Source organism: Odocoileus virginianus, chromosome 28, assembly GCF_023699985.2.
Source record: "Odocoileus virginianus isolate 20LAN1187 ecotype Illinois chromosome 28, Ovbor_1.2, whole genome shotgun sequence".
In the NCBI taxonomy this organism is placed as follows: domain Eukaryota; kingdom Metazoa; phylum Chordata; class Mammalia; order Artiodactyla; family Cervidae; genus Odocoileus; species Odocoileus virginianus.
The window spans coordinates 43015232-43029310 of record NC_069701.1 but is presented as its reverse complement, the minus strand read 5'-3'; positions in this window follow the sequence as shown (position 1 = coordinate 43029310).

The window sequence follows — 14079 nt, the reverse complement described above, 5'->3', positions numbered from 1 at the left end:
AAAAGTCAAGAAATGACATCACCCTGTCAAGAGAAAGCCGTGAGAACAACCAGACTCAGGCATGGAATAGGCTCTCAGGACATTTTAAGTAAATGTGATAAATACGTTAAAGATTGTAATGGGAAGAAGGGCAACATGCAAGATCAGAGAGATTTCAGCCAAGAGGTGGGAACTCGAAGGAAAAATCAAATGGAAATGCTAGAAGGAAAAACGCCATAACAGAAAGGATGGGTTCATCAGTAAAGTTGACACAGCCAAGGAAAGAACTGGGGAACCTGGAGATGGGGCAACAGAAAACACCCAAACTGAAACGCAAGGGAGAAAAATCATGAAAGAGGGAGAAAAAATAGAACAAAGCATCCAAGAGCTGTGGGTAAGGTGGCAGGATAGAGCACAGACACGGCTGAATCTCAGAGAGAAGAGAGGAAGAACAATGCATGGGACATGGATGAGGATTTCCCAGAATCACTGACGAAAACACATCACACCTGGAGAAGGGAAGGGCTGCCCACTCCGGAACTGGCCTAGAGACATCCATGGACAGAGGCTCCAGCCCACAGGATCACAAAGGGTCGGGCATGGCTGAGTGACTAACAGTTTCACTTGCAACAAACCACGCATCTAAGAAGTTCGGAGAACACCAAGCGAGACAAATAGCATACAAAAGAACCCAAGGTATATCATATTCAGATGCTGAAAACCCACAGCAAAAGAGGAAATCTTGAAAGTAGCCAGAAAAACAAGGTGCCTCCTGTTCAGAGGGAAAGGACAGTATTAACAGCATACTTCTTATCAGAAACCAGGCAAACTGGGGATAAAAGGGGGCACAAGACTCGACCCAGAATTCCACACTCATTGCAAATGTATTTCCCAAAAACGAGAAGTAAAACCTTCATGCTCAAAATCCTCCAAGCTAGGCTTCAGCAGTACGTGAACCGATAACTTCCAGATGTACAAACTGGATTTAGAAAAGGCATGGGAAACAGAGGTCAAATTGTCAATATCTTTTAGATCATAGAAAAAGCAAAGGACATGGAACAACAGACTGGTTCAAAATAGGGAAAGGAGTATCTCCAGGCTGTATATTGTCACCCTGCTTATTTAACTTCTATGCAGAGTACATCATGAGAAACGCTAGGCTGGATGAAGCACAGGCTGGAATCGGGATTGCCGGGAGAAATACCAATAACCAATAACCGCAGATGACACCACCCTTATGGCAGAAAATGAAGAGCTAAAGAGCCTCTTGATGAAGGTGAAAGAGGAGAGCGAAAAACCTGGCTTAAAACTCAATATTCAAAAAACTAAGATGATGGCATCCAGTCCCATCACTTCATGGCAAATAGATGGGGAAAAGTTGGAAATAGTTATAGGCTTTATTTTCTTGGGCTCCAAAATCACTGGAGACAATGACTGCAGATACGAAACTAGAAGATGCTTGCTTCTTGTAAGATCTATGAGAAACCTAGACAGCATATTAAAAAGTAGAGATGTTACTTTGCCGACAAAGGTCCATATAGTCAAAGCTACAATTTTTCCAGTAGTCACGTATGGATGTGAGAGTTGGACCATAAAGAAGGCAGAGTGCCAAAGAATTGAAAACTGTGGTGCTTGAGAAGACTCTTGAGAGTCCCTTGGACAGCAAAGAGATCAAACCAGTCAATCTTAAAGGAAATCAGTCCTGAATATTCTTTGGAAGGACTGATGCTGAAGCTGAAACTCCAATACTTTGGACACCCAATGCGAAGAGCTGACTCCCTGGAAGAGACCCTGATGCTGGGAAAGATTGAGGGTGGGAGGAGAAGGGGGCTATAGAGGGTGAGATAGTTGGATGGCATCACTGACCCGATGGACATGAGTTTGAGCAAACTTCAGGAGATAGTGAAGGACAGGAAAGCTTGGCACGCTGCAGTCCACAGGGTTGCAAAGAGTTGGACATGACTTACCAACTAAACAACAACAAAATCTTTATTAGAAAGCAAAAACCATTGCTACAAAACCTTTGTTATAAGAAATATTAAACAAGTTCTTTGGGCAGAAGGAGCGTGATGCCGTATGGAAATTCGGATCTGCACAAAGAAAGAAAGAGCACTGGAAATGTAACAAATATCAGCAAAAACGAAATTTATTTCTCCCTCAGTTTAATTGCTCTAAAAGATAATTGGCCTAAAGAAAAAAAAATAATCAGTAATGTAGTATAAGTCTATAGCATAATGCAACTATAATTCATGGCAACAATAGCACAAATAAGCGAGGAATTGAGAATATGCAGTTGTAAGTTCCTCACATGACACATCGAGCAATGTGATAGTGTCTGATAGACCGAATAAAGACAAGTACCGGACTTTCCTGGCGGAGCAGTGGATAAGAATCCGCCTGCCGATGCAGGGGACATGGGTTCGATGGATGGTCCAGGAAGATTTCACGTGCAGCGGAGCAGCTAAGTTCACGCACCCAACTACTGAGCCCGAGTTCCAGAGCCTGTGCTCGCGATAGGAGAGGCCGCTACGATGAGAAGCCCACAGCCCACGATGAAGGGCCCTGCTCCCCGCAACCGGGGGAAGCCCGCCTGCAGCAGTGAAGGGCCAGCTAGCCACAGGGCGACACAGCCGAGAACAAACAAGCAAATTAAAGAGTGCGTCACAAAGCACGGGGCGACGAGGAACGGTTTCAGGAAGAAAGAGAGAAGAATAAGGCAACAGGGAAGATAAGATGAAATACTAACAAACAGTTCATCCTAAAGAGGTAGAAGAGGGGGGGAACAAATGACAGATGGAGAAAGTGGGAAAGAGCTAACGAGATCGTAAAGTTTAATCCAAACATATAGGTCATCCCATTCATTTTGAGACCCGGGTTCGATCCCTGGGTCGGGACGATCCCCTGGAGGAGGGCATGGAAACCCACTCCAGTATTCTTACCTGGAGGCTCCCCATGGACAGAGAAGCACGGCAGGCTACAGTCTATGGGGTTGCAAAGAGTCGGACACGACTGAGCGGCTTCACTTTCACTTTCATTCCATTTAAACAATCCCAATGCACTAATTAAAAGAGATGATGAAATTGAATAAACAAATTAAAACTCACTAGATTCTGTCTATGAGAAACTCACTTCATACAAAGCAGGAGTAGGCTGAGAGTAGAAGGTTAGGGAAACCGTGTCTACAAACACTTATCAGAATGGAGCTGGAGGGGCTGTACTCATCTCAGACCAAGTAGACCTCGGAACAAGAAATATTACAAAGGATGAGACAGATATCACACAGTAATAAAAGCATGTTTTCCAAGAGAAGAGAACAATCCCACATGTGCATGTTCCAAACAACGGAGGTTCAAAATACAGGAATCGAAAACTGAAGGAAAAAAACCTCAACATTCAATCATAATTGGAAAAAAAAAACAAAACTCTTAGAAAAGCAGGAATATAAGAGAACTTCTTAACGTAATAAAAGTCATCTTCAAAAAAAAGAAAAGTTAACATACTAAATGGGAAAGGACTGAATGCTCTTCCCCATGATGGGGAAGAAGGCCTGGCTGCCCTCGCTGACTGCTCCCAATCACTGTTTTACTGAAGGCCCAAAAGTGAAAGTGAAAGTCACTCAGTCATGTCCAAATCTTTGCAACCCCATGGACGATGCAGTCCAGGGAATTCTCCATATCAGAATACTGCAGTGGGTAGCCTTTCCCTTCTCCAGGGGATCTTCGAAACCAAGGGATCAAACCCAGGTCTCCCACATTGCAGGTGGCTTCTTTACCAGCTGGGCTATCAGGGAAGCCCTAGCCAGTGTAATAAGACAAGAAAAGGAAACAAATGACATACAGATTGGAAAGGAAAAAGCAAAACCATCCCCATTCACAAAGACATGAGTGTTTTATATAGAAAATCTCCTGCAAAAGCTACAGAAAACTAGAACTAATAAGAAAAGTGAGAAGACCTCAGCATAAAGTCAATATACAAACTAATTCCATTTCTGTATATTTGTCGTTGTTCAGTCACTAGGTCGTGTCTGGTTCTTTGTGACCCCATGGACTGCAGCCTGCCAGGCTCCTCTGTCCTCCACTCTCTCCCATATTTGCTTGAATTCATGTCACTGAGTCAGTGATGCTATCTAACAATTTCATCCTTCCCAGCATCGGGGTCTTTTCCAATGAGTCAGCTCTTTGCATCAGGTGGCCAAAGAATCGGAGCTTTGGCTTAAGCAACAGTCCTTTCAACTCTGAGGCAGCGCTGATTTCCTTTAGAACCAACTGGTTTGATCTCCTTGCTGTTCGAGTCTTCTCCAGCATCACAGTTTGAAAGCATCAATTCTTTGGCACTCAGGCTTTTTTATGGTCCAACTCTCACATCTGTACATACCTACTGGAAAAACTGTAGCTTCAGCTATACGAAGCTGTGTCAGCAAAGTGATACCTCTGCTTTCTAACATGTGGTCTAGGTGGGTCAGCTTCCCCTCCCAGGAGCAAGCGTCTTTAACTCCCTGGCCGCAGGGCTTCCTCAGGGCTCCGCAGCGAAGGATCCTCCTGACGGGCAGGAGCCACAGGAGACACTCGCATGGCCCCTGCACCGGGAAGGCCCCCTGGAGGAGGGCGTGGCACCCCACTCCAGTATTCTGGCCTGGAGAATCCCATGGACGGAGGAGCCTGGCGGGCTACAGTTCACGGGGTCTCAAAGAGTCGGACACGAGTGAAGTGACTCAGCACACGTGCTCAAAGGGGCTGAACATGATGATCTTAGTTTTCGAATGTTGAGTTTTAAGTCAGCTTTTTCACTCTCCTCTTTCACCTTCATCAAGAGGCTATTTAGTTCCGCTTCACTTTCTGCCATTAGGGTGGTGTCATCTGCATATCTGAGGTTATTGATATTTCTCCCCAAAATCTTTTTTTTCAGTTCTATCAGTTTATTGCCACCAACCTATCTCTCTCCACCTTCATGCCTGTGTGCTCAGTCGTGTAACCCCATGGACTGCAGCCTGCCAGGCTCCTCTGTCCATGGACTTTTCCAGGCAAGAATACTGGAGTGGGTTGCCATTTCCTTCTCTAGGTTCCTGAAATCTGGATTCCAGCTTGAGTTTCATTCAGTCCGGCATTTTGCACAATGTACTCTGCATAAAAGTTAAAGAATCAGGGTGACAATATACAGCCTTGACGTACTCCTTTCCCAATTTGGAACCAGTCCATTGTTCCGTGTCCAGTTCTGACTGTTGATTCTTGACTCGCATACAGGTTTCTCGGGAGGAAGGCAAGGTGGTCTGGTATTCTCATCTCTTTAAAAAATTTTCCACAGTTTGTTGTGATCCACACATTCAAAGGCTTTAGTGCAGTCCATGGAACAGAAGTAGATGTTTTTCTGGAATTCTCTTGCTTTTTCTATGATTCAACGGATGTTGGCAATTTGATCTCTGGTTCCTCTGCCTTTTTTAAATCCAGCTGGTACATCTGGAAGTTCTCAGTTCATGTACTGTTGAAGCCTGGCTTGAAGGATTTTGAGCATTACCTTGCTAGCATGTGAAATGAGCTCAATTGTGCAATAGTTTGAATATTATTTGGCATTGCCCTTTTTTGGGACTGGAATGAAAACTGACCTTTTCCAGTCCTGTGACCACTGCTGAGTTTCCCATATTTCCACTTGTAAAATGAATCCATATTTCATTTTACTATATATTATTATTTACTGATTTTACTAAAAGCTACAGTAATCAAGAGTGTGTCACCATGAAGGGAAAGACTCATAGGTCAACAGGACATAATAGAAAGCCCAGAAATAGACGCACACAAAAGTAGCTAACTTAATTGTGCTTTGGCCAAGATGCAAAGGCAATTCAGTGAAGTATAGTCTTTCAACAAATGATACTGGATCAACTGCACAACCAGGTGCAAAAAATAAAAAAACTAACTGAAAATAAATCACATACCTTTATGTAAAATATAAAGCTATAAACACCTAGAAGAAAACAGGAGAAAATCCTTGTGACCAGCATAGCCAGAGCCTCCAGCCTCAGCACGACTGACATTTGGGGCCAGATAATTCTTTTTTGTAGGGCTTCCCAGGTGTCTCAGTGGTAAAGAATCCACCTGCCAATGCAGGAGACACAGGAGATGCAGGTTCGATCCCTAGGTCGGAAAGATCCCTTAGAATAGGAAATGGCAACCCACTCCAGTATTCCGGCTTGGAAAATTCTATCGTTGGAGGAGCCTGGTGGGCTACAGTCCATGAGGTCACAGACTGAGTGACTGAACACACTCACAACTGTTTGTTGCAAGGACTAGTCCTATGCACTATTGGATATTTAGCCAAATACCGGACAATATGCAACCAAAAGTATCTCCAGACATTGCCAGATACCCCAAGGGGACAAAGGATTGCTAGTTGAGAACCACTGGGTTAGATGAAGAGTTCTCAGATGTCACACCATAAAAGAAAAAAAAAACAGACACACTGGATTTTGTTAAATTTAAAACTCTTCCTCTGCAACAGGCAATGTTAAGACATTAAAAGGCAAACAGCAGACTGGGAGAAAATACTTGCAAATCATGTATCAGGTACAGAACTTGTACCCAGAATATGCAAAGAATTCTCAGAGCTCATAATAAGAAAATAAACCAACTTAAAAAGCAGCAATGCAGATACACGATGCCAAATAAACACATGAAAAGGCACCATCGGCCACTGGGGAAATGCAAGTTGAAGCCACAGCGGTACCAGGACACGCCTGTTTCAAAGGCTAGGAATAAAACAGAGCAACATAAACGGCAGAAAGGACAGTCCCAGTGCTGGTGAGGGCGGAGCGGGCGGTGGGGCCCGCCGCCGCTGGAGGGGGCGAGGTGGTGCTGGGGTCGCACACCTGTGCTCCTGGGTGGCGGCGCCTTCGGCACAGGTGGGGGCCTCGGAAGGCTGGGTGGGGGCACCGGGAGGGCAGAGGCAACCGCAGGGTGCCAGGCTTCCCCACCAGCGGGAGAAGCCAGCACCCTGCTGGCACAGTCTGCACGCAGCAAGGCCACACCTGCTCCAGGTGTGTGCCTGCCTGTGTATGTGTCTCTGTGTGTATATGTGTGTGTGTGTGTGTGAGTGTATGTGTGTGTATGTGTCTGTGCCTGTGTGTGTATAATGCATGTGTCTCTATGTGTGAATGTGCTTTATCTCTATGTGTGTATATATGTGTGTGTGATGTCTGTGTGTGTATATATGTATGTGTCTCCATGTGTGACTGTGCTTTATCTCTATGTGTGTATATGTGTGTGTGTGTCTGTGTGTAATGTCTGAGTGTGTGTGTGTGTGATGTCTGTGTGTGTATATATGTACGGGTCTCTGAGTGTGTATGTTGCTATTGTTCAGTCACCAAGTCGTGTCCAACTTGTATGTGTGTATGTGAATAGGTATGTGTATATGTATCATGAGTATATGCATAAGCATTGTGCGTATATGTAAGTGTGTGTGATGTGTGTGTGTATGTGTATGTGTATAGTGTAAATGTATGTGTGTGTGTGTAATGTCTTATGCACGGGGCTTCTCTGGTGGCTCAGATCGTGTGTATATATGTCTGTGTCTCTGGGTGTGTATGTATGTATTTATGTCTGTGTGTAACATATGTGTGTCTATACATGTATGTGTCTATGAGCGTGTGTGTACATGTATGTGTCTGAGTGTGTGTCTGTGTGTGTAGTATCTGTGTCTGTGCGTGTATATGTATGTGCAAGTGTCTGAGTGTGTGTCTGTGCGTGTAGTGTCTGTGTCTATGTGTGTATGTGTCTGAGTCTGTGTATACATGTATGTGTCTCTGAGTGTGTGTCTGTGCGTGCAGTTGTAGTGTCTGTGTCTATGTGTGTACGTGTCTCTGAGTGTGTACATGTATATGAGTGTGTAATGTTTTGTGTCTGCATGTATGTGACGTGTGTGTCGTGTGTTCCTCCACGTGTGCATGTGTCTTTGTGTGTGTACATGTGTGTAATATCTGTGTCTATCTGTGTATACATGTGTATACGTGTCAGTGTGTGTATATATGTATGTGTCTCTGAGTGTGTGATGAGTGCGTAATGTTTTGTGTGTATATGTTACATGTATGTGTGCGTGTATGTAAATGTGCGTGTCTTTCTGCACGCGTGTGGTGTGTGTGTCCTGTGTTCCTCTGTGTGTGTGCGCATGTCTTTGAGCGTGTGTGTGTGTGTGTAGGAGCAGGTTGAGCAGAGGCAGGTTGTGAGCCTTCAGATGAAGTAGACCACAAAGAGGAACCTGGAATTCACCCCCGGCAGCTGGCCCTGCCCAGAACAGGCTGGACCTGACTGAGCGCGGCCGGGGCTGCCCTGGGGCAGGCAGGGGCTGGGGAGGGAGAGCAAATGGGGTTGGGGGCCGTGGGGGCCCAGGCCTGGCTGCGCCCCTCCCCTGAGGGCGCCCCATCTGCCTGAAGGTTCTGCCCCCTTGGCTGATCACTGCCTCTCATTTCAGGTCACCTCCCAGCGCCCACAAGGGCTCCGGGCCAGCCGGGAACCCAAGCTTGGAATCCCAGGAGAGTCCCGAGACAGCCTCGGCTACCCACCTCCCTCCCAGGCCCCCGCAGCTGGGGACTGAGGACCAGGGTAGGCCTGTCTGAGGAGGGAGGGTGCTCACCCCTGTGCGGCCCCCGCCAGGCTCCGCACCACACGGCAGGTCAGACCTCAGGCAACACCTGGCTTCTTTGGCTTTTTCATTTAAAATTGGTGCATCTATTGACCTTATTGACACCGACTCCTTCCAACAGGGCTGTGAGGAGAGGCGGCAGAAAGGGGCCTCCCTGAACATCCTGCAGGACAGGGATGAGGATGTGGACCCTGTGGGGCCTGGAGAGAAGCCCAGCGTCCCCCAGCACACACGCACACAGGCCGCGGCCTCGGCAACGGCCCCACGGGCGCAGGGCTGGTGGCCCTGGGCCAGTGCGGCCACAGGACGCAGACGCAGGTCAGTGATGGAGCCTGGCCTTTCCCCGCCTGGGCAAGAGAGCTGGCACACACCAACACACAGGCACACAGAAGTCCCAGAGCACTGAGCACTCCAAGGGGAGCCTGCGCGAGGCGGGCCGCCGCGCGTCCAGGCTGCGTCAGGGGGACCCGACATCCCGGAGCAGGCAGTGCGCCTGGTGGTCCGGGTCAGAGCAGGGGTGGAGGGCGGGGGTCCTGGGGCCACTTGCCGGGCCAGGAACATTTCTCGTGGTGACCTCGGTGGAGGTTACACGCAGGTACACACATGCAAAATTTGTGAGAAGACCCTCCAGATGGGTGCATTTTAAGTAAATTATACACCAGCTAGGAGATGAGAGACTGCCCAGGCAGCTCCCCGCAGATCCGGAAACCCTCCACCAGGGCCGCAGCAGGCGGCGGAGGAGAAGGGCCCCAGGGATCCTGGGCGGGGGGGGGGTCCACTGGACCCAGAGCAGTCCCCCGCCGCAGACAGCCCCTGGGGCTGGGCCGGGGAGCCAGGGGTGGGACATGCTGGAGACGGGACTCCAAAGTGAGTCCCAAAGGCTGTCTCTCCAGGCCAGCGCCCACCTCGAGGCTTCACGCCCCCTCCCAATCCCACTTCCTCTTTCTGGCCACAGGGGCAGCCGGGAGAGGGCAGGCCATGTTACGGGGGGCAGGCAGGGCTGGGCCCACAGCGCGGGCCGGCAGCCTGCCCCTTGGTGTCCCCCCAGCAGGCGCTCGTCCCTCCCGTCCTCTCCACTCCCCCGGGGGACCCACCCGGCCTCTGCCGCAGCCTCTCAGCCCCCTCCCCTGGGCTTCCCAGGTGCCCTCTGGCCTGTTCCCCAGGTGAGGAGGCCCCAGCAGGCCCTGCAGGGCAGCCGGTCTGGGTCCGGAATCCTGCTGCCCAGCTTCACTCAGAGACCGGTCAGTCGTAATGCTGAGCCCTCAGGTGCTGGCCCACTGCCCTTCCTGCTCTGAAATCCCCCCACCTCTGCCCTCCTCAGGTTCTGGCCCCAGGGACGGCGGGCCAGGGGCCAGGCGGTGTTGCCACGGCGCAGGGAGCACACACAGGGCCCGGGGGTGCACGGGGTCCCCTGGGCTCCCCTCTCCTGGCCGCCTGCCCCCGCCCCCAGGTCACCTCCCTCCCTGTCTCCCAGAGAGAGCTCACAGGATGCCCTTATTGGCCCTGACCACTGAGACCAGGACGAGGCAGCCCTGGAAGCCTTCCTGGAAGAGCCAGCGTCCGGGAGGAGAGGGCTCCGGAGGACGGGTCATGTCCAAGCTGAGGGGCGGTTGAGGATAAAGGGGTGACTGCCAGGGGAGCTGACAGTGGGAAGGAGAGTGTGGGAAGGACAACCCACCCTGGCTGGGCCCATGCCCCCTGCCAGGGCCGCCCCTGCCCGTCCCCTCCTTGGTAAGAGCCCTGGGCCAGCCAGTCTTGCCTGGATCCTCAGCCCCAGAAACTCGTCCAACATCCAAGAGTCTCAGTTTCCAGGCCTGTAAAATGGGCACAACACAGCAGGCTGAGCTGAGCAGGCAGGGGTAGGGCACGTGCTAACCACACCAGCACACACATGACCGCACCTGCTCAGTGGTCAACCTCGGCCACCAGCTAATGCCCACCCTGAGGATGATGCGTGCCCTCCAGGAGGGACCACTCCACACCCCGCCTGGCAGCGTTGAGCCCCTGGTGCCCGAGCCCCTGTGCATCCGATGGGGAAGAGACCGGGGCTCCGGTTGGGACCCTGTGCCTCCGCTGGGCCCCGCAGGAGGGCGTGAGCAGCACAGAGACCCGCTAGAGGAGAGGCCTGTCAGGGCCGGGGTTGGGAGGGGATGGTCAGGGAGAGGCCACGGGGCCCAGGAGGCGCTGCCAGAAGTGCAGGTGGGAAGGGTGACCGGGGGTGAGCTCCCTAAACCTGGCCTGCCAGGGCTGGTTCCCCGGATGGAACCCTGCCCACTTTCAATCCCACAGAAGGCATTCAAATGAGAGACAAATATTTGAGGCTGAAGATAAAGCCCAGCGCAGCCTCATCGGGCAGCCCGAGCTGCTCCCAGGCCCTCATTTGGGTATTAATTGGACTTCGTTTAGGGATTTGCATGCTTATCAATGCGGGCAATGGCCTGCCTCTGTGGCCAGGCATAAGGCTTGTAGGCAAATGCCGGGTCCATGGTGAGGGGAAGGACCTGGGGAGCCCTGGGTGGCGGCCAGCACCTCCTCAATAGTTCTGGGTACCAAACTTGAACCAGGGGGAGACCACCCACACGGGTCCCGGGCCCGTACCCCACGCAGAGCACCAGGGGGACAAGCGGGGAGAAGAAAGCGTCCTGATGGCGCCCATCAGCCTGATAGTGGCCCGTCCCCCCACTGAGGGGACACCCGCCCCTTCCAGGCTGTTGGGACCAAAGTCACAGGCACTGCACACACAGGGACCCTCCCTGGGGAGACCCTCCCCTGTCCTGGCCTCCTGTGGGCTCCCTGGGGCCCCAGGGCGAGGGGCAGCTCATCCAAGTCCACCCAGGCCCCTCCGTCCTCAGCAGCGCCCATTGCCCAACGGAGCCTGTCTCCTGGCCGGCCCCAGTCTGCAGCAAGGGTGCCCGATGGTTCCCGCCCGCGTCTGCAGCAAGGGTGCCCAATGGTGCCCGTCCCCTGGCCGGCCCCAGTCTGCAGCAAGGGTGCCCGATGTTGCCCGGCCCCCATCTGCAGCAAGGGTGCCCGATGGTGCCCGGCCCCCGGCCAGCCCCAGTCTGCAGCAAGGGTGCCTGATGGGACCCATCCCCCGGCCGGCCCCCGTCTGCAGCAAGGGTGCCCGATTGGGCCCATCCCCCGGCCCCCGTCTGCAGCACGGGTGCCTAATTGGGCCCATCCCCCCGCCGGCCCCTGTCTGCGGCAAGGGTGCCCAATGGTGCCCGTCCCCCGGCCGGCCCCTGTCTGCAGCACGGGTGCCTGATTGGGCCCATCCCCCGGCCCCCGTCTGCAGCACGGGTGCCTGATTGTGCCTGTCCCCCCACCGCCGGCCCCCATCTGCAGCAAGGGTGTAGAGAGGGCCCCGAGGGGTGGGGCGGTCCCAGGCAGGATGTGCAGCCGGTGTCCTGCAGGGAGGGGCTGGGGTTACTGGAAAGCCCTGCCGGTGAAGGACTGAACTGGGCCCCTCCAAGTCCTCTTAAGAGCTCTGACCCCCAGGACCTCAGGATGGAGCTGTATTTGCAGCTGGGACCTTAAAGAGGTGATTAGGGTGAAAGGAGGTCACGAGGGTGGACCCTAGTCCAATGTGAGTGGGGTCCTCACAGGAAGAGGAGGTCAGGGCACAGACACACTTGGGGGACCACCCAGGGAGGACGCGGGAGGACCCGGGGAGGATGCAGGGAGGACGCAGGAGGATCTGGGGAGGACCCCGGGAGGACGTGGGAGGACGCAGGGAGGACGCATGAGGACGTGGAGAGGACGCGGGGAGGATGCGGGGAGGACGTGGGGAGGACGCGGGAGGACGCGGGGAGGACCCGGGGAGGACGTGGGAGGACGCAGGGAGGACGCATGAGGATGTGGAGAGGACGCGGGGAAGATGCGGGGAGGACGCGGGGAGGACGCGGGGAGGATGTGGGGAGGACGCGGGAGGACGCGAGGAGGACGTGGGGAGGACGCGGGGAGGACGTGGGGAGGATGCGGGAGGATGCGGGGAGGACCTGGAAGGACCCAGGGAGAACGCGGCCATGCGCGCCTGGGAGAGGGGAGGGGCCAGCCCCGGGGAGTCCAGCCACCAGGGCTGGAGACAGTGAATGTCAGCTGCTTGAGCCGCCCCGTCTGATGTTTGTTCGAGCATCCCTGGCTGACTAACGCACTGCCTCCACGGCTGTCACTAACGCACTGCCTCCACGGCTGTCAAGGCCCCTGGGTTCTTGCCTCAGTTTCTCCAAGTCCACCCTGGGAGCCTCAGCGCTGGGCCTGGCTTTCCCGCTCACTACGGAGGAAGGGCCTTGTTGAAGGGAGACGGGCAGACAGGACCTGCCTCAGAGTCCCCGCCCCCAACCCCCGGGCTTGTGGCATGCAGAGGGGAGTGGGCACCCACCCCGGCTTCTCCCGCCATGTGGTGAGTGGCCTTGGGCAGGGGCTGCTCTGCGGGTGCTCCCAGAGTGACCCCCTCTGAGAAACTGAGGTTCAGCGATCTGGTGACAAAGGCCCGTTTCAACGTGTAAGGGGGGGCTACAGGGGGCCCAGGCCCAGCAGGGGGCCCTGCTGGGGGCACGCGGCCAGGCTGAAGGCAGTTTCCTTGGCGCCGAGACAAAGGTTTGGTCTGGTCTCCTCCACACACACCCCCTGCCACCCGAGGGCTGATAGATTTGCCTCATTAATCACAATCTGCCCCGGGGTGGGGGTGGGGCCTGAGGGGGTCCTGGGCCCCCCTCCGGGAAGCAGGGAGGCTCCATCCACCCGCATGTGGCCCTGACCGGGGGCAGCCAGCGAAGGGACCGGGCACTTGCCTCCAGAGCCCAGCCAGGCCTCTGCTCCCCCTTCACCACATGTGCCTCCCCAGGTCCCTCCAGTTGGAAGACGGGGTGTCGGCAGCCAGAGCTGACATTCCCGCTCCCTTCTCTGTCCCCGATCACAGACGAGACCCTCCCTGGCAGTGTTCCCAGCAGAAGCACCAACAAGGGTGCCCTCCAGGCAGGTGGGGGCTGGGAGAGGAGGCAGGAGCGGGGAGCTGTGCCTGGGGCTTCAGCTGCCGGCTCAGAACCCGGCGTCTCTGTGAGCCTTGGGCCTGTTGCTGAGCCTGCGGGGGCCTGGACGTGGGGGCGAGACCCCTCGAGGGGGCTGGGAGGACAAGGGGCTCCTGGGGGGCCTGCCCGCACCGTGACCCCAAAGAGCTCGAGGCGGACTCACAGCCCACAGACCCCTGCCCACTCTCCACTCTGGAGCAACAAAGACCAGGGTGTGACCTTGTCGTCCAGCACCCCGCCCCGGGCGGCCCCCAGGCAGCCCTCACCCTGACCGGCGCTGTCTGGATTGGGTCCACGAGCCCTGCCGGCCCCCCCTCCTCACCCACTAGCGGCGCTCTGCCACCCCTTCTCAGTCTCCCAGAGCCCCCTCCGACCAGCAGCGCCCCCCGACAAAGCCACAGTTGAGACCCTTCTCTTGTTGGCCCCGCCTGATTGGCTCCAG